The sequence below is a fragment of the Ornithodoros turicata genome, chromosome 1 (assembly GCF_037126465.1).
Source record: "Ornithodoros turicata isolate Travis chromosome 1, ASM3712646v1, whole genome shotgun sequence".
NCBI lineage: Eukaryota > Metazoa > Arthropoda > Arachnida > Ixodida > Argasidae > Ornithodoros > Ornithodoros turicata.
The window spans coordinates 233,528,764-233,554,073 of NC_088201.1; the positions used below are offsets into that span (position 1 = coordinate 233,528,764).

The 25,310-nt window shown below is 45.7% G+C and overlaps 1 long non-coding RNA gene across 2 annotated transcripts; it reads right to left on the reverse strand.

The window, feature by feature from the left end:
- Positions 1-752: 752 nt before the first annotated feature.
- Positions 753-20,588, reverse strand: LOC135377182 (uncharacterized). Of its 2 annotated transcripts, XR_010418089.1 has the most exons (5): positions 20,554-20,588; positions 10,942-11,072; positions 6,060-6,123; positions 5,926-5,994; positions 753-946 (listed from the first exon to the last, which is right to left on the reverse strand). It is a non-coding gene; the product is annotated as an uncharacterized LOC135377182 (long non-coding RNA). The 2 variants fall into 2 exon arrangements; XR_010418088.1 differs by lacking the exon at positions 20,554-20,588 and having other exon boundaries at positions 10,942-11,099.
- Between the last annotated feature and the right edge of the window lie 4,722 nt (positions 20,589-25,310).

Sequence of the window (25,310 nt, forward strand, 5' to 3'; positions counted from 1 at the left end):
GAAGAAGTAGGTGGGAGGGATGGTTACTTAGGTACGTGACACGAGGGAGGAGAATTTTTGTTAAATAAAAATTTAAAATCCTACACTGAACGTGTACTACGTAACGTGCGAAGTAATGATGTTGTACACTCTAAGAAAAAAAAAGAGTAAAACGTGGAGCAATTGCAGCTTCTACTCCCCAAGTCTGCAATTACTCCCCATTTTAGTCCCCTAACCTGACATTTAGTCCCGATATTTACTCCCTAGGACTGCAAATTGTCACTGAACTTCGCGAATGGTCTCCCGAATGTAACAGTCTACGTAAATATGTGCCCTTCGTCAATTTGAAGGGCATAAGGCTCTATAACTCAGCCAACGTATCAATTTTCCAGCCACACAGAGTAAGAAACAGTTAGCGCATCTTTCTTCGCAAATTGTGCACTATGTATTGCGCAAGATTTTATATCACTCGATATATCACGGTTGACGGTTTGCTTCAAAGTGTTTTCATGCATGCACACGAATTATGTGCTTGAGACTCTTACAACAGCGCGTGAAATGCAGTCTCCACTCTGTGACACTCATTTACTCGCGTGCATTCACTCCCGAAAAGGGACTAATTTTTGTGGCAATGCACTTAGTCCTCCTTAGTCCTTAGTCCTCCTTAGTGCAAGTACTCCTTTTTTTTCTTAGAGTGTACGGCAACTGCAATGCCGTGGGATAGCCACAGCGTCGATTACGTTTCGCATTCGAGAGACTCTTTTTCCAACGGATCTCGTTCAATGCTTTTATTTCTCGGTAACCACTGTGTAACCGCGCTAAGAACCACTCGTATTGGTGACCTCTTGAAGAGCGCCATTCGGGTGCCGTCAGCACTCGACCGTGATGAGAGGGAAAGCTGACAGGACGCAGCGGCTCCTACGGAACCGCCCACCGCCAGGCGCCCCCTGCGACGAAGCAGCGAAGCCTGCGAGGGAAAGGCGAATGAAAATTTACTCAAAATATGTTGTGCATACATGGATTCATCTCCTTTGCTAATTTTGATATTGTCGTTCAACTTAAAAAGGAGGAGAAACCTAGTTTGTCAGCTATCAAAATATTACTGCGCCGGACATATGATGAATGGACACAGAGAGGTCACGCTCCCTCCTGCGCCAGATAATGCAATCCATTGTACTCGCTCCTTTTCCGTATTCGTTGTGATGACTGGCCGCGTGTGACACTGCGCCGCTTCAAAAAGTGCGTTTTGGCGGTTGATGGTGGCGCATGGTGGCGCTACGGTATTCTACAGGAGCGCTATGGCGTCTCTTTATCTCAAATGGCGTGGCTAGTTCACTTACCTATAGCTCCGCTGAACTTAAAAACGGAGAGAAAGCGAGTCCTTCGGCTGTCAAAGCATTACTCCGCCGCAGGTAGGGTCTTGGGGGAGGGCAGCTAGGGTTTTCCGTGAGGTCGTACGCTTAAATTCAGCATACTATGCGCGCATCTCACATACATATGTTAAACGAGTATGCCAAGATTATTTTTCACTACATTACTTGCATGTGTTGTGTGGCTCACGCTTCAATTTCGTATCAGAGAAAGTTAAGCGAAGAAGCAAAATGGCGGACCGTTTCGATGTTGTGTACGTCCGGTTCCCGCCGGTTCGTAGAGCAAAATGAAGGTGACGGTTAACAATCTCTTGTCATCTTCGGATTGCTACTGCCCTCAGAAATGCATGCTACATATTCCAGACGGACAAGATATCTGGCTAGCAAATCATATCAACGCTGCTTCGAGTCACTGCTTTAAAGCCCGAATCCCATAACAAGCGACACGCGGCAGATACACGCGAGAAGCGACAAAATCGACGTCACTGCCGCCACACGAGCGTCAAAAAAGCTTTGTCGCGGCTCAATATTTCTGCATCTACTCCCAATAGATATTTGTAGCATGTCGCTGAGTTCGTTGCCTGTTGTTTGACAAAACCCGCTAGATTTGGCGGCGTGAAACAAGAACTGAACGCGTGGGCAAGGGAGAGGGTGGAGAGGGCAACCAACAAAACTAGCAGACGAAGAAGTGGGCGGGGCGTTGGGTACTTCAACCGCAGCGCCACTGCGTTACGGCGAATATTACATAGCAACTTCATTACAATTTCTCCTCGTTTTGACGAATGAAATACTATTTTTGGTATATTTATGGCAATTTACAACTTAGCTCGAATAAAATAAGCATTGCTTCTCCAAAAACATAATTTCTCGGTGACGAAATGTCGCTGCTCAAATGGACCAGGAAGTCGCGCCATGACCAGACGCGACAGCGACAAATTCTGCAGCGCGTCGCGTGTCGCTTGTTATGGGGTCCGCGCTTAACGCGTCGTAGGCTGGAAACAGGTTCATGTCCGTGCCGCTGGCAGGCAAAGGGTTGCCAGTGCCAAGGACGATCTCGCTGATAATATGCAAATGAAAGAGTAATATTAAACGGTAGGAGCAACTTATTCATTTAGACATGGTAACAACACTTTCGTGCACGAGACTGCACCTCTTCAGGTTGCCTAAAAAGTCTCGTTACCATGTGTAAATAAATAAGTCGCTGCTACCGCTTAATATGACTCTTATGAATTACTCACCACCGGCAACTTGGCATCGCCTATTTTTCTGCCTCCGTGTCTTCTTAATAATATATAATTAACAACGTCTAGTGAGTGACACGGATTACAACACTAAGCCTACACGCACCAAGAACGGCCGCACGTACACGACACAAAGTACAGGGCTTGTCTCACTTCCTTCGCTGACCATCGTACCTCCATCGGCGCGTTCCGCTATTCTGCTGTGACACGCGACTTGGCAGGGTTGCCCGCTAACGGAGCAGCTTCGCTGTAGTCTAGCCTGAAACCGAAACTCGTCGACTAACACTGTCCATGACCAACGAATGTTTGGTTGTTTGTTTAAGAGGTGAAAAGAGGTTGTCTCATGCTCAGCGGGACTATATGTCTTAGCTAGAGATGCGAAGACGCGAAAAAAAAAAAAAAACGAAAACTTTTCGGAAAAAAGTTTTCGTTTTTTTCCTCGTCTTCGAAAAAAAATTCTTTAAAATATCCGGGCGAATGTTTTTTTTAAATGCAAATTTTCGTGCCTTCCGTTTCAACCCGGCAACAGTGACTTAAGTGCTTATATAGTCTGCCAACAACAACCAACTTAGAGCTCCGTTTGTCTCGTCCAAAGCGATCGGCATCGCGTTCACATAATGTCGGAGTTCCGGTCCGAGTGGGTGGGTTGTTCCAACTGGTGCATATCGCTGAGTATACAGCAGTCTCATGGGATGCTCTGCTCTGCATCTGTGGAGGAGGTTGGATGTGAAAGGCGTCTTCCGTGCACGACGCCTTCGGATGGAATGAAGAATGCTGAGGCGGACTTGTTGTTTCGGGATGCGCCATCAGTATATGCTGCCGTAAACGTAGATCAACGCCATCCTTTTCCTATGCGCCTATGCCTATCAACGCCTATGCCATCCTTTTCTTTCTACAACGCATCGCTGATTTTCCACCCCGGGAATAGGCAGTCTTCACAGACTCCAAATCTGCACTTCAAGCAATTGAAAATTCCGGCATACGAGGCCCATCCGCACCCCTACTCACAGACGTGTTAATGGCTTACCACACTATCTACGCAGCAGGCCACAGGCTAGTTCTCCAGTGGGTTCCAGCCCATTGTGGTGTCTTGGGGAACGAGCAGGCCGGCACCGCCGCGGAAGCAGCACTCTCGTATCGGAAACGGACCCGTATTGTTCTGCTGAGAGGAGACCGCCGTTCAATTTTGCGACACCTAGTGACACCCCTGGCTTCCCGCCAACGGAGAGCCGACATTCTTCCCCCCTCTATGTTGAACAGAGTTGATCCCACGCTCGCTTTCCGCATGCCACGAAACACCTCTCGTCAAGATGCTGCATTAATCCACCGAATGCGCCTCGATGTGGCCTTTACAGCTCAGTGGCGTTACCGCTTGAGACAAGTTGACTCTCCCACCTGCTGCCACTGTGGTGCTCTTTAGAATCTGGAGCATATTCTTGTTCATTGCCCTCACTACGAACCTTCCCGAACCACACTCTCCGAGTCTCTTCGCCCTTTCTCCCTATCGAAATTGCTTGGTCCCTGGCCCAATCCAGCCCAGCAACGCTCCGCGCTCAAAGCTCTTCTGACATTTCTGGACACCATCGGACTTCGATCGTTATTGTGAAGGGGCTTTTTTATTCCCCCCATTCCATCCAGCAGTGGGGTAGAGTATCGCCTGTGGCGATGGAACTCCCCATTCTCCAAGGTCGAAAATAAAGTTGTTGTTGTTCTGCTCTGCATTTTTGGCATCGAGGGTGAACGCTCTAAAGTTTCTAGCTCTTTGTGTGCTGTGGCTTGGCCGGCAATGCTTCGACTCAGCAGTAATCGTGTTTGTTTCCTTTTTTTTCAAATTTTTCAAACAAAAATCGAAAGAAACCTTTCTTTATTTATTTTTTGAGCTTTTCAAAATTTACGGAAATTTTGCATCTCTACTCTTAACTACGGATGATTACATCACACGCGAGGACAGAGGTATCGCATTGGCGGTGAGCCCAGTTCCGTTGTCTTGAGTACTCCTCGCTACAAAGGTGGAAGGCTTACCGAGACCTTTGTTTCCCTAAATACAACCTAAATGTCGGGAATGACCAAACTACGCCTCTTCTTCAAGAAGCGTATTCATCGCGCGCAATAAGACACCGCTGCCACCGCTGTGCTCAAGACATCGCGGCCGATGTCGCGAAGAGACGGACGGCCAGGGTTGGCATCGTTGACACATACTTTTGGAGATCCCGAAAGTGTCAACTTTTATGGGTTATTTGAAAAATTAGCGGAAGCGCGAGGTCTTTACTGGCCGCTTCCATATTGTCATTGCCGAGTCTGTGAGCTCCGGTGATCGACAGGAGCACATTAATATATCTACTATTTCTTTTCTTATCATATTAAAGGGACTCTGACGAGAAACTGTGCGAGCTCTTTCGTACTTGCAGTCGACAAAGCACCCAACTAGGACTATTGCAGGCGAAATTTCGTGCATTAAAACGTCACAAACGGTATGTTCGATCACAGTGTGCGTTGAAAACCTCATCGCTGACCTGTCTGTCGAAGACAGGCGACAGATGTTCGTAGATCTCCAACTTCGTCTCGCATACGCAGCATCGGCGACGTTTCGAAAGCAGTGCTACTACCGAGCTGTTCAGCACGCAGAATTTCCTTCTCGATCGCAGAGAGGAAAGAAAAAAACAAAAGAAGTTCCGGGCTCGAAGTCCGCGCATCTCTTGTTTCGACGTCCACACTGAAGATCGCTTTCCATACGGATGCCGCCGCTCTCACAAACTCACTAACATCAGAACTTCCCATTCGGGTGGCCAATGAAACATGGACCTCGCGCTTTCGTCACGCACACGGAATGCCCACTACAAAGAGGCTAGATTTCGGAGCAGCTTGCGCGAGTTGAGGAGCAAAAGCGAAGCCGGTCTCCAGCTCCCCGTTTGGCAAACCTCGCCGTCGCGCACAGCCAAAATGCTTCGCGCGTGGCTTGGAGGCATATTATGCCTTCGTAATAGATGTAAAAGAAAGATTTGTCGACCTTCTGATCAGAGTCCCTTTAAAATGTATCGCAAACTGTGCCAATATCTACCTAAGAAGACAACGTCGTGAAGATCGCGGATCCTGGAACCGGATAACAAATCAGCACCTCCAGTTTTTGAACCGCTGTGATTCCCCTCTCTCACTTGGACAAAGATCCAGCTATCCCCTCTCCCTCAAAGTGAAGATATCCCTTCTGGCGATCGTGGTGGTGCGAATTCAATCACACTTTTCACATCTAGCCTTTTGTGATGGAGCGTCTCGAGACCCATCTCAGTTCTGTAAGCCCAATCACTTTCACGCTGTTTGATGTGCGTCTAGGGCCTTACCTTGGGCAGCAGCCCCGAGTGCGCGCTTTACGGGAGCATAAGGCGAGGCTTCCACATCGGAGACAGCGCCTGCGCAGAAGGTGGTTATAGAAACAGTGCAGCTCATCGAGTACGAAGGCGACGCGAATACTCACCCCAAGCGACCAGGACGAACAGGATAAGGATGGCACTCTTCATGACGATTGCCTTCAGAGTCTGCTGTGAGAAGTGGAAAGGGATAATATTACAACCTTTCCCATTCTCTCTCTCTCTCTCCGATTATGTAAGGGCTGTCTGGGGCAGCGACCAGCACTTTCTTGAGCAGGGCATCGTTTCTTTGAGCATTTTTCATTATTGGGTTCCGTGTTAGCGCCCGAGCGGCGTACAGGCGTGGATAGATGGAGTGACGACGAGAGCAACTCGAGTAACAAACAAAGGTTGGCCCAAGCTTGGCAGTGGTTAGACTGGCTAACCTGGCCTTCGTTGGTACAGCATCGGCCAACGAGCTTTGTTTCTTTGTACGGATCTGTACTTTGGCCAATGACGCGCCAAGCACTGGCCAGCCTGCACTGTGCCAAGCTTGTGCCGAGATAGAGACCAAAACATTCCTGCGACGTCGCTCATTTTCATACTCAATTGTCTCCCGATGTAAGGCAACGATTTATATCATTCTTTCTTTGTCGCTTGTATTTCCCACCACGGACAGTGAGCACTGCATTTTAAAGCGCATATATTTATTTATTTGTTTATTCTTCTACCGCAAGGGCCCAGGGGCATTACATGAGGGGTGGACAAAAAAGTGGCGAGTTCAATAAGTGATACAAAACCAATCTACAACAACACCCGCGAGCTACAATTATAGCACAAACTTAAAATATACAATCCTTACATATGCTGTTATATAACATGTTAGAAAGCAAGGGGGGGAAAGAGAGACTGAAAAGAGAAACTTTCCAAAAAGATATTCACTGAAAATATGTACATATTTCGTCCCAGAAAACACTTGGATAAACAATGTCTACAATGCGCTGTGCAAGACTATTCCAATCCTATATTGCAGATGGAACAAAAGAATGAAGAAGATTATTTGTGCAGCAAATTAAATTGCCCACAATGGACAATGTGCACGGTTCTTCGAAGCGCAAAAAAAAAGCAAAATGCCTTGATCACTAGGACCAAAAGAGCTCACACACACACACACAAAAAGCAATTGCATTTCTCTCCCGAGGAAGAACTGTTACTGTACACAGGTTGCCTTGGCGAGCTTTCACAAATTCCAGAGTCCTGTTCACCTTATCGTCAACATAAAGGGTGGGGTATCCAAGTTTAATTATTAAATGCATGCACAAACAACACTGAAATGATGAACTGCTTGTCGTATTAACACCCCATGAAGATGACTTCTTTGTTTCTTACTGCTTTGGATTTGATATATTCACTATTGGTCAATCGACAGTCGAGCTTATGCACTGCTACACCATTCCGCACTGTAAACCGAAAAACACCCTTATGGGTGTAAACGGCTTGTCCTATAACTCACACGTCTTTTTACACCACATGGTCTGGAACAACCTTTTTAGAGGGGGTATTCTGTGTAAAACACCCTTTGAATGGGTGCTTTTCCTTTAAAATGCCTTCTTTTGCCCCCCTTATAAGCCTTGCAGGAGGGTGCTTAACGATCTTACACCCTCCTACAAGGGTGTAAAAGGGTGCAAAAGAAGGCATCTTCAAGGAAAAGCACCCTTTCAAATGGTGTTCTACACAGTATACACCCTCTAAAAAGGGTGTCCCAGACCATGTGGTGTAAAAAGATGTGTAAGTTATAGGACAAGCCGTTTAGACCCATAAGGGTGTTTTTCAGTTTAGAGTGTGAGTTACCGTTTCCACAAGGCGACATACCGAGAGTGGACCGAGCTTGGCAAGAGCTTGGCTAAACAACCTAGCAGTGCTTGGCAAGTGCTTGGCCAACGAGCTCGTTTCTTGGTACGGATCTGTTCCTTGGCCGACGGCTTGCCAAGTATGTCGCTCCGCCTACCACTATGCAACATTACGCCAACGTTGGCTGGTCGAATAAGTAGTTGGCCAGCTGTCATCTAACTTTTTGCCAACAGTCGGCCGTCGGCCACTGCTTGCTTGGGAAGAAGGAGAGTGGGACAGGGGGTTACTGTAGGCGCCCTGGGCCGAGTTCATGGGGAATCCTTGAGGTTGACGAAGTAATAGGGACAGAGGCTGTAGACAGCAAGAGGAGAGGACTAAGTGCGTACGGTCAATTAACGTTTATCCCGTACTCGACAGTGCCAGATGTTAGGTCCCGATAATAGCGGGACAAAGAGATAACAGAAGAGCCGTCCTTTATCAACAACAAAGTTGTGCGTTTATCTGAGATGACGCAAGAAACTAGTGCATCATGATCTGCGTAGTTAGTACTGCGGACCAGTTCAGATATAGCGCAGTGCTTCCGAAAGGGCGGGAATCTTGAAAAAAGGGGACAAGAAACCAGAGTTCGAGGTAACTTGTTGCTATAACTGAGTTACTTTTTTCGTAACTTGTAACTTAACTCGGTACTTTTGCGGCGTGGTAACTTTCAGAGGAACTCGTTTCTTTTTCAGATTTCTTTGCCAATCTATAACTTAAAAACCCGATACTAGGGGACAAAAAAAAAAACGACAACACAGACAGGTTCTCTCTCTCTGCTGTCTTATCTGTTGTCTTATCTCTGCTGTGAACTGTGTCAGCAAGCGTTCCCTTACCTTCCCGTTGGTTTTGGGGATGTCCCTTACGTTCTCCTCACCCTTCTTTCTCACCCACTTGAACTCCTTATCTGTTTGTGCTGTTAAGTAAACTTTCAGCTGTGTTTGAGACCTTGTCTGTGTTGTCGTTTTTTTTTGTTTTTCTTTTGTCCCCCAGTCTCGGGTTTTTAAGTTATAGATCTCTGCCACCAGCTGGCTTGCTACCTCTCTATCCTCTCGTTATCTTTGCCAAGGTAACTGAAGCCAAGTTCCAATTTACTTTCAATTCTCAACTAACTCTAATTCTCTTTTAACATATTTTCTTGCTTTCCCTCCAGTTCTTTCGATGCATTTTATGCCATAAGACGTGATATTCAATCAATGACATTATTCTATTCGAGAAGTAAGAACCGCGTTGGCGTTGAAATGAAGCTGAAGTATTGTGCGCCCACGGGAGAGTAAGACGCAAAGCGTTCGACATGTTGGACATAAACGAAAGTGACCTAAGCGTGTGTCACTCCTCCCCGGACCACTAGAGGTCTAACGCAACTGTTCACACACGCGCTGCACCCGTGATAGTGCAATTTTGTGTCCGAAGTAACTTTGAAGTACAGGGTGTTACCCTATAAAAGTCTACCCGTGCCGCCATGCCGTATTCGCAAATTACTCAATGCAGGTGGCATATTGTGCGATCTTTATATAAAGCTCATACGGACATTTAATCTTGGTACATTTCAAAGTGATTGAGTGCCGCAGCACGAAGTTATAACTCAAAACGTGCAATTCCCATAGTCAAAACAAACAAGATGGCGGCGTTGAGAAGAGCACTCGACATGCTGCTCCCCACACGACAACGTGTCGCATATCCTGCCAGCCAGATGGAACTGCACTTTTCATTTCGCTTTCGTGTAACTCTCGTATTTCGCTCAGAAGTAAGCAACGTGAGGAACGAAAAATGCCGACGCATACTCAGCAGACGACACCCAAAAGGGATGTCGTCTGCTAACTGAGCGGCGCCATCTTGGCTGTTTTGACTACGGGAGTCTCACGTTTCGCGCTATAACTTTGCGTTACGGTGCTCAATCGCATCGATATTTACCATGATGAAATGTCCTTATGAGTTTTATACGTAGGAAACACATTGTAGAGCCTGCATTGAGTAATTGGCGAGCACCGCATGCCGGCGCGGGTAGACATTTATAGGGTAACACCCTGTATTACACTTCAAGTTGAAGAACTTCGCTTACTTACATTTTCCACACGGTAAGTTAACTCGTAACGATTTCTTTTTGACGGGTAACTGCTCGATCTATGCAAGAAACCATGTCCTTAGCCGCATGATGATCCCCGGCTGTTCTGGGTCTCCAGGAAGCTAGCGTGAGCGGACACCGAGGACACAGAAAACTTGCTTAGTTTAGTGAAATAAGGAATTCTTGCTGCCAATCGAATATGTTGACCATGAGAGAATTGGTGTTCTCAGGCTTGAGCAACATAGAAGGGACAAATACATGCAAAGCCTCAAATTGCCTTAGAAACTAACGATGAAAGATGAAAGTCACTGAAAAGGCGAACCAGCTGTAGGATTCGAACCCACATCTTCTGGATTACCGGTCCAGGGCTCTTGCCAATTGAACTAAGCTAACACGCCTTCTCAGGGTACAGGAACAGGGTACACTGTAAACTGGAAAACACCCTTATGGGTGTAAATGGCTTGTCCTATAACTGACACCTCTTTCTACACTGTACATGGTCGGGAACACCCTTTTTAGAGGGTGTATTCCGTGTAAATCACCCCTGGAAAGGGCGCTTTTCTTTGAAAATGCCCTCTTTTGCACCCTTTAAACACCCTTTTAGAAGGGTGTAAGATCGTTAAACACCCTTCTAGAAAGGTGTATAAAGGCTGCAAAAGACGGCATTTTCAAGGAAAAGCACCCTTTCAAAGGGCGTTTTACACGGGACACCCTCTAAAAAGGGTGTTCCAGACCATACGGTGTAAAAAGAGGAGTCAATTATAGGACAAGCGATTTACACCCATAAGGGTGTTTTTCAGTTTACAGTGTACAGGAACATATATACAGTTGACTGTACCATGTTCATATCTTTGTTACCTGAAGAAGTGCAGTCTCGTGCACGAAACACTTGTTACCATGTGCAAATGAATAAGTTGCTCCTACCGTTGAATATCACTCTTTGGTTTATCAAGTTATCAAGTTAAGAGAATGCTCACTATAAGTGCTACGCAGTTGCCTCGCGTTTTCTAAAAAGCACGCTTGGGTCAGGACTAGCGAAAACATGCACATGAACTTACCAGAGGGTACCAGAGCTGAGTGCCGAAGAATTATTATCGAACGGAGTTTCGTGCCTTTTATATAAAGGGCATCCGTCGTTACACTTCCGTCCGTCACGCGCTCGACGACGTCGTTCTAATTGGCTGCTCAACTGCGCATCAAATAAATAAATAAATAAATAGAAGTCGCGGCTCTCAAGTGACATGGAGAGGAGGAGTCCGTGCGATGACTGAACAGATTGCTGAAAAGATAGAGAGAGAGAGGTACACTGTAAACTAGAAAAGACCCTTATGGGTGTAAATGGCTTGTGCTATAACTCACACCACTTTTTACACCGTATGATCTGGAACACCCTTTTTAGACGGTATACTCTGCGTGAAACACCCTTTGACAGGGTGTTTTTGCTTGAAAATGCCTTCTTTTGCTCCCCTTAGACACCCTTTTAGGAGGGTGTAAAATTGTTGAAAGGCTGTGTAAAGGGTGCAAAAGACGGCATTTTCAAGGTAAATCACCTTTTCAAAGGCTCTTTTACACAGAATACACCCTCTAAAAAGGATGTTCCAGACCATATGGCGTAAAAAGAGGTGTCAGTTATAGGACAAGCCATTTGCACCCATAAGGGTGTTTTCCAGGGGACACCCTCTTCTGTGTGTATGTGCACTCTAAGGGTTTTCACACTGTTCAAGGTGTAATAATGGTCATGGGACACGCCCTTGCGGGTATAAGGTTGGTGACATGATAATGGAGTACGGTTTAGCACTCGTTTTATTTACTCGCATGCAGGTCTGTCGTCTAAAGTCAGACTTTCAAGCTCTCAACATTGTTTAACAGTATTGTGGACACTTGCACGTGCTCGATTATCGGTAGGGACGCATTTATGCATCAGCACGTACCTACGATATACAAGACATAATGAAGGCAAGATTTGCTATAACCAGAGTTGTACGTAACGCGTTACTAGTAATTGCGTTACTAGTAATCAATTACTTTTTTCAGTATTTTTTAACAAAATCAATTAATTTCGTGGGCAACTGATTTTCCAAGTAATCGAATTACAATTTTCACTAATCAATTAATGAGTAATCGATTACTCTTTTAACCTTCTGTCAACAATGGCAACCCTTTTCTGCAAACCAATCTGTTCTTCTCTTCAACCACGAGTTCGACTGAAGCAATGACGCAGAGGTCACTGTGACGGCCATCTCTAGTCCACACGTGTTCCATGATAATCTCTTACAACCGCGACCTACTAGAGCAACAGTAAAATAGGTGACTCTATTAATAAATTGTGCCGGGTGAACATAACAATAGCAACAAGAGGAAGCGGATGTTTCGATGTTGTTTGAAGTGTGTATATAAATCTGTAATAAACGCGTGTTCGTGTTTTGTGTGTTGCTTTCCAATGTATTTGGGAATTTCACTTATCATGTATATTGGTGTCTCATATTAGAATTTGCAACAAGAGTCGCATGGTTGCATTCACTGCTGGCACGTTGGCTTTGCTATGTCCCACGATTTAAAAGTAACGGAAAAAGTAACTCGTTACATTTGTAATCGGTAACGTATTACATTTTTGATGAAGTAACTTTTAACGGTAAAGAATTACTTTTTGCGCAGTAGTAACGGTAATTGTAATCAATTATTTTTTTCGAGTAGCGTGTACAACTCTGGTTATAACACCCGACCTTTTGTAATGCTTTCTGAACTTTGTAAAATATCACCCCGGAGGGATAATGTTAGCAACCAGGTTTAAGGTGCATGGTGCACGCCTTTAAAGGCGTGAAGAACTTTACAGTGATAGTCTGAGTGTATGGTTGTTTACTATCAGCAGAAGATGGTTGGTTGAAGGAGAGCGTGGAAGAGGTGGTCGTGGTCAGCGAAGAATACGTTTTCCATAAAGCTAACCATCACCTCATAAAAAAAGAAAGAAATAAAGAACGATATGAGAAAATGTTCGACGAGCAGTACACTCTAAGAAAAAAAGGAGTACTTTTAGTCGTTTTGGGGGGCTAAATGCGTTGCCACAAAAATAGTCCCTTTCGGGAGTAAATGCACGGGAGTAAATGAATGTCACAGAGTGGAGACTGCATTTCACGCGCTGTTGTAAGAGTCCCATGTACATACTTCGTGCGTATGCGTGAAAATACGTTGAAGAAAACCGTCAACCGTGATATATCCAGTTATATAAAATCTTTCGCCACACATAGGCCACAATTTGCGAAGAAAGATGCGCTAACTGTTTCTTACTCTGTGTGGCTGGAAAATTGTTAGGTTGCCTGAGTTATACAGCCTTATGCCCTTCAAATTTACAAGGACACATATTTACGTAGACCGTTGCATTCAGAAGACCATTCGCGAGGTTTAGTGACAACTTGCAGTCCTAGGGAGTAAATGTGAGGATTAAATGCCATGTTAGGGGACTATAACGGGGAGTAATTGCATCTTCTACTCCCCTTGTCTGCAATTACTCCCCATTGTACTCCTTTTTTTTCCCTTAGAGTGTACCCCTTACGGTCAGTGCTGTATCGCCATGTAAAGCCTCGAACCTATCAAGTATTAGCGTCGACGGACGCTATGTGAAACTAAGGCAGCTCGTCGTGTTAAACAGGATGCACAGAATGTGGCCAAACACCCGCAGTTTTGATAATCGAATACGCTTGAACGCTGCTCGTTATTTCGAGGAAGTGGACGCTTATTTCACGACTGCTCATTCCCACGAATTGTATTGAGAGCTTATAGAAACAGCCGGAAAGTTTTATTAATCAGTCTTAAAGGTTGCTGCTGTACATCCTGCTTTGGAGGTCGTAGCACGGAAATGATACCCAATTAGTGGTTGCTATCGAGGCCCCAGTAACAAGGGCCGTTTTGTTAGGATCAGTAGAGGAGCCTAATGCCTGAAGCCTGGAGGGACTATGTGGTGACTATGACCTGGTGGGGAATGATGGCCGGTGGGACTATTCCGTCAGCAATGGGGTAGAGCATCGCCCCTTGCGACGAACCTCCCCACTTTTCATCTTAAAATAAAGTTGTTGTTGTTTGCCTGAAGCCGCGCCTGAACTGCAGGAGGGGAGGATATATTGATTGAAAAGAAAGAAAGAAAAGAGAGGGTAGCCATGCAAAGAGCGGTCTTGCTATTCCAAAGAAAGAAAAAAAAAGCAGAAAGACACAATGGAAGAAGAGACACTATAACAACGTGACAAAGTCGCATGCATCTCCTTGGTAGAAGAAGCTGAAGAAGAAGCCGCATGCAGTTCATTAGTCCTAAGGGTCTGAGAAAACGGAGAACAGCGGTAGTGGCAGAGAGTTGGGGAGAGGGCGGCCTTACAACATAAACATTCACATAGAACACAGAACGTTGACCATACAGCTTGGACACTTTGGTTGACTTTCAGCTATAGCTGTCGCTCAATGCATTCTTGTGTCATTCCAGTGCCCTTCGCTGTAACCGTGTCTGCACGACGACCTACAAGATTACAACGACCATGTCGTAGGCACCCGTTCCCAGCGCCGCATTTTTTGTAAGGTAGCGGTGGCGCTAGTCATCGTCCCAGTTATTGATTCCTCAACTTCTACAATACTCTGCACTTTAGCTTACCTTAGTGTTCCTGTGCAAGCGGTGGATATTCCACAGGTGTTTCATCTCAGGTTGATTATCATCATTCATTCTATGCGTCTTCTTCATAGGAGCTATCGCTGTCGTCTGCTACGGTAGTCGTACGTATGCTTCTGCGCGTTCAGAATTCAAATTTCCATCGTCCAATCGTGGTGCAGATCTCGCGTGCCGATGAGTAGCGCCCCTAGCGGATCGTGCGGACGGGCTCCTCATAGGGGTTGCTGATTATGACATGGTCGTTATAATCTAGTAGGTCATTATCTGAACAGATAATGAAAGGACATTCAGTTGAAGCTCTAAAGGGAACGGCTGTGCTGTCTTGTTTTTAGCACAAGGTGCAAATTCGGTAGGCTGTCCCTACCACTGTCCGGAAACGAATAAAGGTAACCAATGTAACAGGTGAAGGAGGGCGGGATACCAAACAATTGCCATTTACCAATTGCCATTTAATTACACCATTAATTTCTAACAGCAATAGTCTGCCCATTTCAATTCATAAAAAAAAGAAACTTTCGTGATACTTACCAGACAGACATGGACAATATACAATCTGTGTGTGCTTGCATAGAGTCGTTTCATTTGATTTATTTACACCAACCATGGGGCGAAATTCAGTCGCAAGTAACTAGTGACTACAGGTTATGCCGCCGTGATTAATCCTTGTGCCATAACAATTAATCCTTATACCACGACATGTAAATCTTTTGCCATCGGAATTAATCCTCCCTTCATTATTTTCAATCATGATTTCACATAATTTATATCATCTGTCACGCAGTTTAGTCCACTTTCATAAGAAAATCGCTCGACCGTGACTGTGCGTGGGTTACCTGATTTTATGTTGTATTTCGGACGTAGAAGTATGATGTAACACAGAAGTGCATACCATAGTGCATAGTATTGGATAGTAGGTAGTCCCAGAGCACCACATTAGCGTACAAAAACACGCATTTTTGATGAAAAGCTTGGGTAATACCCTCAGACATGGGAATAGTCCCACAACATTGTAATCCAGATACACTGTCCCCATTGTCCCATTACAGTGCAGACACAGGTATTTTTGATGAAACGCATGGACGAAACCCTTAGCCATGGGGAATAGTCCCATAATATCGTAGTGCAGATAGACAGTCTCTCAGCGTTCCATTACAGTTGAGACATCCGTAGTCTTGATGAAAAGCATGGGTAATACCAGCAGCGATGGGAATAGTTCCACAATATGCAAATCCACATAGAGAGTCCCACAGTGTCCCATTACATCGGACAAACCCGCATTTTTAATGAAAACCATACGTAATATCCGTGGACATGGGTTGACGTACAGTGCAAAGACCTGGGAATAGTCCCACAATATCACAGAGCCAGATAGACAGTCCCACAGTATCCCATTACAGCGATGAAACCCGCATTGTAAATGAAAGGCATGGGTAATACCCGTAGAAACGGTAATGGGCCCGCGAAATGGTGATCCAGATAGACAGCCCCACAGTATTCCATTAGAGCGCAGAAACCTGCATCCTTAATGAAAGGCATGGGTAATACCCGTATACTTCGAAATAGTCCCACAATATCGTAATCCAGATAGGCGTTCCCACAGCGTCCCATTACAGTTCAGAAACCTGCATTTTTAGCGAAAAGCATAGGTAATAGCCGTAGACACGGGAATAGGCCAAAATATCGTAACCCAGATTGACAGACCCACAGATTGACAGTCCCACCGTGTGTCATTACAGTGTCAAGAGTCCAGAGCCCTGTCAAGGCGTGCTGACACGAGGTCATTGAGTATATTTGCAAGCGATGACCAAAATGCACACGCCAGCGCTCTGCGAGTATCTATACATAGTGTTTACAACGCCGCATAAGCTTGGGGGGGGGGGGGGTCCCCGAAATCCATCATTAAGAATAAACGCTTACGAATAAAACATTCAAGAATAATCCGCTTGAAAAATACGCGGTTAAAAATATCTCTCCTAAAATAAACCGCTTACTATCCCCGCTTAGAGATCAACGTTTTAGAATTCACCATTAAAAATAAACTGTTTCAAAATACCCTCACCATCTAGCACGGAGGCGGACTGATTGCAATTTGCGCCGGGTTAGATCAGGTTATGTTAGGTTAGGTTAGTTTGGGATAGTTTAGGCTATAGTTTGGCCCTGTGAGGTTAGTTTAAGCCCCTTCCTTGCAGTTTACCTTGATTTGGGCCATACCACATGACCACATACCACATGTAGGGTGGACTTGGGGGGATTCTGAAACGATTTATTTTTAACGATATATTCTTAACCGTGGATTCCTTAGGGTTTTTATTTAAACGGGGATATTTCGGCGATTATTTTTGTGCGTTGATTTTTAAGCGTATATTCTGGGAGATATATTTTTAACAGTGGGTACTTACGCGTTTATTTTTGAAAGATTATTTTTAATGGTTTCAAACGGGATACACCCGCTTGGGGGACTAAATTTACGAGTAAATCGGGGAAGGACTTTCTCTTTTGGGCTGCGGGAAGAAACATGCAAAGCCTTATATATCCAGTCCAGTGCTAATGTAATGTTGTTAAGACCTATGTGGGCCAGACAGGACGACGTGTTAACGATAGACTCACGTTGGGTCACTCTCTGCACACGCGGGGAGCAACCTAGCTGTTGATTGCCGTGATTGCGGACGCCCTCCGTCCTCTGCTTGAAGACACCCGCGTGTTAGGTCTTATATCGACATAAAAGGGCCAGGAAAATCTACGAAGCTATTCAAATTCTTAATAGAGGTGGTAACAGTGTGAGCCTGCCTTCCTTAAAGGGACTATGAAATTTCCCGAACCCCCATACTTTTTTTCGATGGAAACCGTTCTTCCCGCAGAGAAACTAATATGCCACAAATTTTTCCGGACGAAATCGCTCCAATCTGCGAGGAGCTCGCGCTGGAAATGTCTCTTCCGCGTTCCTCCTCTCTCGGGCATATTTCCCTGCCGATGGTGTAACTGTACGGACCGCACTTCGGTTCCCCGTTACGTCACCGGTGTTGCACAATGGCAAGTAATGCCGCGAGCTCGCGCTGTGGCTGCCGCCACTGCCGAAATCTGCCGATCGCGCGAAAGCTGCTGTCACGGAGATTTCCACTCCCGATGAACGCATGCGCGGGATCCTACGGCGCATGCTCCTGGCGGGATTCCTCGGCTCGACCAGCTCGGCAACACGTCACGATGACGTGTTGCTGAGCCGGCCGTGGTCGCGTCAAGTTACCCGTTGTGTCTCCGCTCGGCAGCTCCCCACGGCGCGGCGCCAGCTGTCCTCCCTTCGCCGCTCCGTTTAAATTCGCTCCCGAGAAGTCCGCTCACGCGACGAAAGTAAAATTTCGGTTCTAGACTCAGAAAAATGTCTTCTTTCGAACGAAACGAAGAAAAAAATCGTTTCATAGTCTCTTTAACCTCTTTTACCAGGAGATCCGGTATGTCCGGCATGTTTTTTATTCCTTCCCAATTTACCGCAGTTGTTAGTCAGGGCTTCGTTTTGTCTACTCACGTCCTGCCTCTGCACTGTTTTTTTGCGTCAGTATGTACCAACTCTCACACACCTTTGCTTTGACAGGTAGAATGTGATTCATCGCGATTGTTTGATAGATGATCGTGGAATGTTGTGTGTCTGGCGGAATGGGATACCAATTTAAAAAAAAAAAATGTCTACGCTACAAATCCTTGATCGTCGGCAAGCTTGATATCGTCTACCGCATACCTCTTTAGTGTGGCAGATGCTATGCTGGTCAATCATGCAGATGCCTTAACATTAGGCTTATGGAACATGCCTCTTCACTTGCTGTGTACGCGTTTTTCAATCAGATCAAGGTGCTGGCAGTTAATAAAGATCAGTAGGTGGGAAAGATAATAGAAGCATCTCTTATTGCCATGTGTAAAGAGAGATGTGTCAGCTCCCCTTCTGTCACGTTAGCATATGTGGAAATAGATTTTCTACGCACGGTTATGATATTGAGTGCTATCTCCCAGCCGGAAGCAAAAACCTTGTCGTCTCTGTACAGTTTTACGTGATAGTCAGTGACCTAGCTGTTTGCATTTAAGATGCTGTGTTCCTTGATTAAACTTCAGTTGAGAGCCAGCAGTTGTCCTCTCTACTTCTGCCCTGTCCTTGTCTTCTTGCTCCTATTCGTCATCACGATGCTACAAGTCATTCCATTCAAATAGGTCCTGTATAAAAGTGTATGGGAACCTATACGAATTCCGTGTAGGTAATTATGGGATTATTCTATACGAGCCCCTGCAGGTGTCATGTAGGACAACGAAGGAGCCATAAGGTCCTATATGGAGAATCATCCTCTATGAAGGACATGTAGGAGTCGTGTAGTGTCCTGTACGGGCCACATAGGATTTCTGCTTATATCGATCAGTTGCGGGCCCCTGAAATTCCGAAACGGGAAAAAACGTGTAGCGGCACATACCAGCCCTGTGGAAGTCAATGTATATACTTTTTTTAGTGCTTAATGCGGAATCAAGACAATAAAAAAAGTTTGTTCGCACACCGCCCAGAAACGGCGTAAAATGTCGTAAAAACAGACGCACTGGCGTGTTCTCCTTGCATTGCCCTTGTCAATGACACATTTTGTAGAATTCCAGGACTATCCGTTGATTTGTGTTGAGCCCGAGTTCGCAAACGTTTTAGTGTGCGACACCCTATCGAGATGGCAGCACAGGTTTGAGACGTGCCAAACTTTAATTGATTAAAAATCAACGGCTTAACCTCGTCTCCAAAAACATACGTCATTCACTAGAGTTCGCCATTCGTCATTCGCCAGTACCAACCTTAAAGGGACTATGAAACGATTTTTTTGTTCGTTTCGTTCGAAAGAAGACATTTTTCTGAGTCTAGAACCGAAATTTTACTTTCGTCGCGCGAGCGGATTTCTCGGGAGCGAATTTAAACGGAGCGGCGAAGGGAGGACAGCTGGCGCCACGCCGTGGCGAGCTGCCGAGCGGAGACACAACGGGTAACTTGACGCGACCACGGCCGGCTCAGCAACACGTCATCGTGACGTGTTGCCGAGCCGAGGAATCCTGCCAGGAGCATGCGCCGTAGGATCCCGCGTATGCGTTCATCGGGAGTGGAAACCTCCATGACAACAGCTTTCGCGCAATCGGCAGATTTCGGCAGTGGCGGCAGCCACAGCGCGAGCTCGCGGCATTACTTGCCATTGTGCAACACCGGTGACGTAACGGGGAACCGAAGTGCGGTCCGTACAGTTGCACCATCGGCAGGCAAATATGCGCGGGAGAGGAGGAACGCGGAAGAGACATTTCCAGCGCGCGCTCCTCGCAGAGTGGAGCGATTTCGTCCGGAAAAATTTGTGGCATATTAGTTTCTCTGCGGGAAGAGCAGTTTCCATCGAAGAAAAGTATGGGGGTTCCTTAAATTTCATAGTCCCTTTAAGAGGACAGTTTAGGGCGCTCACGTGTCTTGTGCGAACGAAAATCGCCCATAGACTTATGAAGAAGTGATTCCCGCTTAAATAAATGATGTTCCATTCGTATGTAGAACATGCATACGAGTCCATTACACGTCGACCAAACGTCAAACATGCATCTTACACACAACAAAGCTTTGGCCTATATTTGGTTTTTAAACTGTGCGCACGTTTTACTTCAAAACATTTTGAACGATCATGCAGTGTGTTCATGCTATCGCAAATCGAAGAGGCGAAGCAGGAGTCCAACGGCACTTTCATTGAAAACGTTGAATATCCGTCGTCTCACATTCTCAAAAGAAATGTACATAAATGTTCAAAGGACCTATGTATTGCTCATCGTCATCGAAAGACACCTAAACAGGTGTTTCCCTTTAGTTTCCACTCATCATCTGTCCAATAACACGCTCCGAACACCAACATACGGCCTCCATGACATTTCAGTGTTTTCTGCTGCTACCAGTATACGCCACCGCCGCCGCCGCGCTAAATGAACACGGCGGCGGCGACCTGTTGTACGGGAGTGGGTTTAGAAATAAGCAACCGAGGGATACCTGCCGTTGGAAGCTGGCGTAGCCAGAGCCGGATCAGTGCGGAACCATCTGTAGAGTGGGATAGAGTAGTACGATAAAGATCGGTGCGTCAGATGACTGTAAAGTAGTACTGTAAGTACTGTAAAGTAAATAAGGTTGTAAAATGTTACGGTGCAGTTACCGCCATTCTTATACCCTTGTCACACAGGGAGTCTTCAATGATCATTGAAACCAATCGTCATTGAAAATGCGCGTAGCGCCACATAGCGTGTAACGAGTCAACCTGTCGGGGAACACTGAATCCAATACTCTTTGGGAAGTTGACACGTTACACGCTTGGTGTCACTACACATATTTTCAATGGTCATTGGTTTCAATGATCATTGAAGACTGCCCGTGTGACAGGGGTATTAGACTTTCAGATGCTCTACTCACTGTGAACTCCGATTTTCGAATCTCTCGAACGATTTTCCGAAGCACGTGATTCATAAATCGAACTTCGACTGTATGTACACGTATTGCATTGAGTATGAAAAAAAAGAAAAAAAAACCTCTCCGGTTGCGGCTCGAAGAAATACAGTGTCAGGGCGGGGATGGTTACCTGGCCATGCTAGGCTTACGCAATACGGTAGTGGAAAAATTAATAAATAAAAATCCTACACTGACCGTATACTGCGTAACAAGCGATTTAATATCAGAGTACTGATTCTGAGGCTGGAACAATATAGACGGGATAATCATATATAAGGCCCCCCAAGCCCCTCTATGTCCCTTCTACGTTGTTCCCCCCAGCCTCATAACATCAGTTCTCCCACGTTCAACATTTGTCGCTTGCGTCGATCCCTGTCGTATAAATGTGTGTATGAGTGTGCCAAAAACGTAAGAGTGAAAGCAGGATGAGTGAGGGAGAGTGACTGGTTTGTCCCTTCAGATGGCGCACCCTGGAAGTCGCTTGGCAGGCGTGTTAGCTTAGCTCAAATGGTAGAGCCCTGGACCGGCAATCCAGAAGATGTGGGTTTCGAGTCCTACAGCTGGCTAACCAATTTTCAGTGACTTTCATCTTTCATGCGATTTAATCTTGGCGTATACCATAACTTCAGAGCCATGGGATATAGCGACACCAGAGAATACACTCTGCTCACGAGACGTTTTGTCCCCGAACGGATCTCGTTCAATGTTTTTATTTCACGGTATAACCACTGTGTAACCACGGTATGAACCACTGGTGCTGGTGACCTCTTAAAAAGTGCCATCAAGGTGCCGTCAACCGTCGTAAACATCCCAGACGCCGCCGCATCTGTGCCTACGGAACGCCAGAGCGCCGCGGGAGCCCCGGCGAAGAAGGCTCCGAGGACTGTGTGGGAAACAAAGTGGGCGGCAATTACAGAATATATGTTGCGCGCATGCATGGATCCAGCTTATTTTCTAATTTTGATAACCTCGTTCAACTTATAAAAAAGGAAGAGAACTCTATTGATTGATTGATCATGTAAAAGAAAACCAGGGAGAAATTAAACTTGCCTCCTGACTAGTTCTGCTCCTCACAAAACAAAACAACAAACAAACAAACAAACAACCCAAAACAAACAAAAGTACATTCCCCATCCAACAATTAGTGTGTTAGTACACTAGGTGCAAGTGACTAAATATCACTAGAACATGCAGAGAAGCAGATATACGCTAATGCTGTAGAAGAGAACTCTAGTTCGTCAGCTATAAAAGTATTACTGCGCCGCAGGTACACCGTAAACTGAAAAAACACCCTTATGGGTGGAAATGGCTTGTCCTATATAACACACACCGCGTTTTACACCGTATGGTCTGCAACACCCTTTTTAGACGGTGTATTCTGTGTAAAACACCCTTTGAAAGGGTGCTTTTTCTTGAAAATGCCTTCTTTTTTTGCACCCTTTGAACACCCTTTTAGGAGCGCGTAACATTGTTAAACGCCCTCATAAGAGAGTGTTTAAAGGGTGCAAAAGGCATTTTCAAGGAAAAGCACCCTTTCAAAGGGGCGTTTTACACCGAATACAACCTCTAAAAAGGGTGTTGCACACCATACGGTGTAAAAAGTGGTGTAAGTTACAGGGTACGCCATTTACACCCATAAGGGCGTTTTTCAGTTTACAGTGTGCATCGACTGGACACACAGAGGCCACGCTCCCTCCTGCACGAGATAACGTCATCCGTCGTACTCACTCTGCTTCCGTATTGGTTGTTAACACTGGACACGTGACACCGCGCCGCGGCGGAAGGTGCGCGTTGTGGCAAGTGATGGGCGTGCTTGCGTTAAGTGCTTATGTAGCTTCTATACTTTCACTGCCGAGTCTCTGAGTTCCGGTGATCGATAAGGAGTAAATTAATACGTCGACTACTTCCTCTCTCACTATCGTAAGATCAATCACCAACCGTGCCGTTCCCTATACCAAGGAAGACCATGTTTTGAAGATCGCGAATGAGGAATCGGATACTGTATCAACCCTTGACGTTTGTTTTATTAACCCATGTGATTAGCTTTTCCTGCTTCTACGCACACTTACTTTCACTCCTTTTGGGGACTAAATGCATTTCCACAAAAAATAGTCCCTTTCGGGAGTAAATGCACGGGAGTAAATGAATGTCACAGTGTGGAGGCTGCATTTGACGCGCTGTTGTAAGGGTCCCAGATACATAATTGGTCCCAGGTGTGCATGCATGAACATACTTTGCAGCAAACCATCAACCCCGATATATTGCGTTATATAAAATATTGCGCCGTACATAGGGCACAATTTGCGAACACTGCAGCGCTCACACTTTCTTGCTCTGTGTGGCTGGAAAATTGCTGCGTTGTCTGAGTTATACAGGCTTATGTCCTTCAAATTGACCAAGGGCAGACATTGACGTAGACTGTCGCAGTCGGGAGGTCATTCGCGAAGTTCAGGGACAGTTTGCAGTTCTGAGGAGTAAATGTCGGGTTAAGGGACTAAAATGGGGAGTAATTGCAGACTAGGGGAGTAGAAGCTGCGACTACTCCCCGTTTTACTCCTTCTTTTCGTGGAGAAACAGCTATCCCCTCCCCCCACGTGCTCGTGGATCTGCGAACTCAATTCTAGCCCTTTTGTGACGGAGCGTCTCAGGACCCCATCTCACTTTTATAAATCACTTTGACGCTGTCTGATGTATCTCCAGGGCCATACCTTGGACAGCAGCCCAGGCTGAGCTCTAAGCATTGGCAGGATTGGCATGATTGAGGGATATTTATTGCCAGGATAAGGCAAGGCTTCCACTTCGTAAACGGCGCCTGCGCATGGGAGTCGTTAGAGAGTGCCACTGCTCCAGCACGAATACTCACCCCAAGCGACCAGGACGAACAGGATAAGGATGGCAGTCTTCATGACGATTGTCCTCAGGGGCTGCTGTGAGAGGTGGAAACTGGTGGTCACTGATGGCCACTAACTACTTCTACAGTAGTTTAACTATAACTACTAACAACGTCGCAATGGAATAGTCTAATTACTAGTTCTTCGTTATGACTACTACGTCTTCATGATGACTGTCTTCAGAGTCTGCTGTGAGAGATGGAAACTGGTGGTATTCCAGCCACTGATGGCCACTAACTACTTCTACAGTAGTTTAACTATAACTACTAACAACTTCGCAATGGAATAGTATAATTACTAGTTCTTCATGATGACTGCCTTCAGAGCCTACTGGGACAGATGGAAAGCGGTGGTATTACAACCACTGATGGCGATTAACTACTTCTACAGTAGTTTAACTGTAACTACTAACTACTTCTCAATGGAATGGTCTGACTACTAGTTCTTCATGATGGCTACTACGTCTTCATGATGACTGTCTTCAGAGTCTGCTGTCAGAGGTGGAAAGTGGTGGTATTACAACCACTGTTGGCGACTAACTACTTCTACAGTAGTCTAACTGTAACTACTAGCTACTTCGCAATGGAATGGTCTGACTACTAGTTCTTCATGATGACTACTACGTCTTCATGATGACTGTCTTCAGAGTCTGCTGTCAGAGGTAGAAAGTGGTGGTATTACAACCACTGATGGCGACCATCTACTCCCTTCTACTGTAGTTTAAATATAAGTACTAACTACTTTGCAATCGAATAGTCTAACTACTAGTTCATGATGACTACTACGTCTTCATGACGACTGTCTTCAGAGTCTGCTGTGTGAGGTGGAAAGTGGTGGTATTACAACCACTGATGGCGACTAACTACTTCTACAGTATTTTATCTACATCTCTTAACAACTTCACATTGTCCATCAACACCAATCCCATTTTACAGTGTTCTTGGCCACCTTAATATGAATCGTAAGCTGTGACGAAAGTAAAGATTTTATGCACGGCGCAATTGCTGTGCACGTCCGTTCTCATCAAACGTGTAGCTCGAGGCAAAAGGCGGAAGAACAAAATTTGTGCCGTGAAGCTTGCGGCAAAATCGGAAGCAGTTGGCGCCTGCAGTAACCTAACTGCAGTACCACTCAGAATAATAGTTTAACAACATGTTGTTCACTACTGGCCATCACTGATTACAACCTTTCCCATTCTCTCTGTTTCGGATTATCTAAGTTTCTTACGGAAAATGTTCGAATTTCAGTTTCGGAACACTTTCGTTTGGACGACATCGTTTCTTCGAGCTGTTTTTTTTTTCCTTGGTTCGGTGTTAGCGCCGAGAAGCAACTGCGGCTATGAGAGGCGTGCAGATATGGACACATGGAGAGACGACAGCGGGAAGGGGTGGGGGACACGGGGGTTACCATGCGTCC